Source organism: Hyla sarda, chromosome 6 (genome assembly GCF_029499605.1).
Source record: "Hyla sarda isolate aHylSar1 chromosome 6, aHylSar1.hap1, whole genome shotgun sequence".
Taxonomy (NCBI): Eukaryota; Metazoa; Chordata; class Amphibia; order Anura; family Hylidae; genus Hyla; species Hyla sarda.
The window spans coordinates 197,668,687-197,674,065 of record NC_079194.1 but is presented as its reverse complement, the minus strand read 5'-3'; the positions used below and the strand labels follow the sequence as shown (position 1 = coordinate 197,674,065).

Genomic DNA, 5,379 nt, shown 5'->3' with positions numbered 1-5,379 from the left:
TTTATATATAAAAATATCTCGGATTCTTATGTGTAGATATAGTTTAAATTGCTTATTTCAGTTAAATATGCACCCCTGAATCAATATGAATATCGGTAGTATTGGTAGATTAGCCTTTGGACTATTCAAGTTTGAAATTTGAATGTTACTTGTAATGTGAAATTTAAAGCCGCATTGATTTCATCCTGGTGTGAACTCTCTCCGAACGATTAAATGTGATCATGATTCCCAATGCCATGTTTTGTAACCAACTGTTTTTAATTAAGATTCATGTGGTCATGTGACCAAACTCATGTGTATTTTAACCTGCATTATTGAGTGTATGTCTATCTACGATTAAGCACCTGAGGGTGCGAAACGCGTCAGATTGTGTCCTGCCTAAGCGTGTGAATAAAGCCATTGACAAGTTTTACCTGCATTTTCTCGAGTGCCGGACGTTTTCTTTTCTGTGAGATATATATATATATATATATATATATATATATATATATCTTTGTCACTGGTGATTTTACTATAATTTTATTATAAATGTTTATAGTTAATAGAGGTTATAAAGATGGATTATTAGTAGTATATTATGGTACTATATTTGTAGATATATTGTGACTTTTTGTATGACTTGTGATGACCATTTTTTAGCATTGCTCAGTGAAAGTTGCTCTGTATCCATTGAATAATTAAGCTTAATGCAATTCCTACATTCCTTGGGATCAGACTGGCCCACCAAAGTGCCAAGGGATGCTCCAGTGGGCTCAGATTCTGTCAAATTAATGGGCTTCAATTATACTTGAAGACAACTCCATTTAAAGCTTACTTTGCAGCTTTCCTAGCATGCTATTTGCATTGTTTACCAAACCTCTATAGGGATATTGGAAGGGTTCAAAAGTCTGAGAAGTTCGATTGTATGAGAAGTTGCCTCGTACATAACCAACTTAGGTGAACAAATCTGCCAGTGGAAGGTTTTGCTATATAGAGTCATCTATATCATTGCTTTCTCCCTGTGGTAGTGCACCAGGAGCCGCTTATCTGTTTTTGTTATTTTCTGAGGATTGTGTACTAGCAATAACTATAAACCTCACCAATGCAAAGCTTCTGCCAGTCATGCTCTTTCTTTTCCTCAGCCTACAGACTTTGTCCACAGTGATTGGAACACAGGGCTGCCTACTCACACTTACAGTGCATGTCCCGCTATGCTTGTCATTTGTTGGATGAAGCAATAAAGTTTTCTTTTTAAACACACCGAAGAGCTGGATCATATTTTCTACATTTGCATCAGTTGCGGGTTAGAGGCTCTGCTGCTTTGTCCGAGCTGAAGTGTTTGGTGAGTAGAGGTGGGAGCTGTTACTCTATGACTTGCATTTATGCATTTGTTAACGGAGAAAATACACATAACTTGTCCTTTGATGGTTATTCTGCTTTCACTTTCAACACTTTTGAATGTGTAGTTATGTTAAACTCATGTAGAAATACGGTATGTTTGATTAAATCCAGAAAAAAACATGCAACTGTGCTTTAAATGGCTATGCCATGTTCACTTTCGAAGCTTAACTTGGCGTAAAATGTGTTTCCCACATTCACAATGCTTTTAATCTGTATTTATGTTAAAATGCAGGCCAGCCCACTGCTGTGCTCTGCTTGATATGTATTGTAATGGGACAACTTTTATGGGCTTGTTCCCAGCTTCCTGCTTGGATTTGTAGTACACCACCTGTATACAGTACTGCAGGTCACAGGAGGTTGCTGTCTGAGGTCAGCCCACTACTCAATGCTTTGCTTTCCTTGTAATGCAATAATGTTTAGGGGCTCGTTTACTACTGGCTGGGATTTGTAGTGCACTTGGTTCCACATGCAGAATGGAGGTGAGATGTACACTTTGTGACGACAGGGCGATGTTAACATAAACGTTCTGAGAATGAGATAGCTTCATCTGGGCCAAGCACGGGGAAAATTATGACACCGATGCAAAGCTTCGGTAACTATCTTTACTGATAACTGTTGTATTTGCCACAGTACAAACTTTGGTGCAGAGGGAAGTGCAGAGTGACCTAGGGAAGCCTGTTACCTTGCTGGGATTTGTACACCTTAAGGACCATGGATGTATACATGTCCAGGAAGGATTAGGATGCACGTTCCCGCACCAGGACGAGTATACACGTTCATGGTTCTCGTGGGTGCTGCCAGTGCACCCATGAGATTGCGGCAGGGACTTGGCTGTAACACACAGCCAGGACCCTGCCGCACTGCCAGGATCAAAGTAAACCCTTACAGCAATGCATATTGCCTAAGCCAGGGTATTTCCAAACACAGGCCAAGCAGCTCAATAAAATATAAGGTGCATTTCTTTCAATATCAGAAGCGATGTGCAAAAAATATGTCCCACAAATAACGCATTTGTGAAAAAAAGCAAATTTCTAATTTTTAACACTGACTTTGTAATAATTCCTGCCAAAAAACTATGGTGTTAAAATACTCACTGTACCCCCTAGTGAATACCTTGAGGGGTCTAGTTTTTAAAATGGGGTACATTTTTTTTTTTTTTTTTGGGGGGGGGGGGGGTTGGGGGTGGTTCCTATGGTTCTACCACCTTCAAATTTCTGCAAACCTTGCATAGTACATAAACATTTTTTTTTAAGTTTTAAGTTAAACGGTTAGGCTTCTAATTCATTTAAAATGTTAATTAAAAACAAAAGAAATGCTTTCAAAATAAAGAGATCTGAAAGTATAAGTTTCATAAACTATTTGGTCAGAAAGTTTAAATAAATGAAACCTATTAGTGTTAAAATAGCAAAAAAAAACTAAAATTTTAAATTTCATGATTTTTTGCATTGTAAAAAAAAACTACAAATGATATCGGCTTACTTTTACTATGTACATGAAGGACAACTTGTGACAAAAAAAAAACAAAGTCAGAATTATCGCAATTAGCAAAAACATTACCAGAGTAATTCTCTAATAAAGTCAGACATCCCTGATTTGAAAAAACAGGCCTGGTCTTTTAAGGGCGTACAGGTTTACTTGTATTGGTCCTCAAGGTGTTAAATAGCAGCCAACGCTGATTTTAGCTTGATTAGCTGACTAAATAATACATTTTTGCCCGGCGCTTTGTGCTTACCACCAGGCTTTGACTTTCACCTAAGCGATGGGGCGGCCTGAAATGTGGCAGCAGACTATAACGTCTCACACTTCTCCTCATGGTACCTCCGCTTACACAGATCTGAACTGAACACTAACCCAGACCAGACTAGACTCCAACTCTGACAAAACTCTGAGTCCCCCCCACCTGGTCCACTCTGCCACAATCCCTTCAGAAGACAGTACATAATTAATTAAAACATAACAAAGGAATACGTCAAAGTGTAACAGAATATACTATGGAGCAGTGGGTCCAGCACATAGACAGCAGGGATGCCCAAGGCAATCTTTATCCCACAGGACAACATCCTATGCTGGTACACCACGGACACACTACTGTAGGGGACAGAGGGTCACTGTTTGATATCAGCCCACTGCTCAGCTTGCTTTGAAATTCTATTGAATTTGTGAAGGCTTTCTAGGATCTTGGTTCTTGCTTTCTCTCTCAGCATTCTCTCTCCAAAATGGTGGCGGCAATGGAGTGCATAGGGCTTTACCAACCTTTTAAACCTCCTCTGTGCTGTGTCCTCATTGGCCTTGGAGCTGTATGGCACATAGATTCAAGCAATGATTGGATAACGTGGGGTCATGTGATCTTGCTGATACCTACAAGGTATGTTGGGCTACCGTGATGTACTCTCAGTTCTCCCAGTACTTCCTCCTTTCATTCAGGCGCCAAAACGGTACGTGTTCCTCATCCCATCTGCTATAGCCTGACGGGTTCTGCAGACTTGGCTTGCTTATCTCTAGCTGCTACACAACCTGTGAGAGTAATTAACACAAAAATGTCACATCATTCCCCCCATAACCCCCCCCTCCCCCGAAAACACCTTTTAATTATTCCTAAAAAATTGACAACAATAGGAAGTAAAAAAAAAAGAAAAACTAAATACATTTTAGTAAAAAAAGAAATACATTTTAATGAATAGGTCTAAAAAACTAATAACTAAAAAATTACTTTTTAATCCTTTCTCCAGGTGCAAGCTGCATGTTCCCATATAGGTCACTGACATACATTGATGAAGATGCAAATCCTTGCTCTTGTGCTCTGGAACTAACTACATCACCGTGATATATATTCCCACAGAGAGAGGATCTTATGCTGTTACTTACACAGATGGTAGGATCTGCAGTACAATTTCAGCAGAAGTTTATCGTTTAGGGGTCTCCTAGTGTCCTCAACAACTAAAGGTTGAACCCATCCCTTTACTAAGCATGCTAAAATATAGTAAAATATATCCTGTAGTACAGACTACTCTATTTCATAACATTTCTTGCACAATGCTAAAAAAAATTACTGAACATGACCTAATCTCCTTCTTAAAGTGTACCTGTCCTTTGCAAATAAAAAAATTATTCTCCTTTAAAGTTTTTATTGAGTTTTAAAAAAAAAGGGGAGGGGGTGAAGGGAACAGGAAAATTAAAATATAAAAATGGAGGGAAAGGGAGGGGAGGTTCATACATCACAAATATGTCAAGAAAATTGTACATAAGCATTAACATGAGCACAAGTATACAAACCAATTTTGTGATGCAATGTAAAAAAAAAAATCAGATATTATAGAAAATAATATTACATGCATATCTGTAATAAACATTGGTTAAAAAATGTGTACATTCGTTAGTGAAAAAATGCTGTCTTCTCCCTGTAAGTAATATCTGTGTGTGCAGAGACAAAATGCAGGAAGTGTGTAAGGGACAAGCAGGGCTCTGTGCAGACTCTCGGCTTGTCAATCATCTTGCTGTGTGAGCCAGGGGCATGTAACAGATCACCATAAAAATGTAATTTTCTTAATAAGTTTATTGTTGCCTTGTGTGCATAAATACTTATCAACATTTCAAAGACCCAAAACACATTTTACCAAAACACACTTTAGTAGCATTCAAGGCACAGAAAACAACTTCTTTTGCATGGGGTAAGCTTAAAATTTGTCTATTTTGCAGTCAAGCCTGTGGGGCATGGGGGAATAGGATAACAGACTATGTTGATAGATAAATACTAGTAGGGCAAGCCGCGAAACAGACGTTGTTCCAATCTGTCTGCTCCCTCCCCACACCGATGTCACCAGCCTGTCTCATGTGAGTGAATAAAACTGCTTTATCTCATCCACTCTGCGAAGTGCCATCTACTCTTCTCTTATTAGGATTATTATGATAAATACTAGTAGAGGTATCTTAAAATGGACATTACAGAGGAAAAAGTAGAATGGCTCTATTAAGACTTAACATGTATTAGATATACTTTAA

The 5,379-nt window shown here is 38.4% G+C and overlaps 1 long non-coding RNA gene across 1 annotated transcript; it reads left to right on the top strand.

The window, feature by feature from the left end:
* The first annotated feature begins 1,131 nt into the window (after nt 1-1,131).
* On the top strand, nt 1,132-4,456 carry LOC130275381 (uncharacterized). The gene is made up of 3 exons (XR_008844757.1): nt 1,132-1,321; nt 3,582-3,745; nt 4,110-4,456. It is a non-coding gene; the product is annotated as an uncharacterized LOC130275381 (long non-coding RNA).
* The last annotated feature ends 923 nt before the right edge of the window (nt 4,457-5,379 follow it).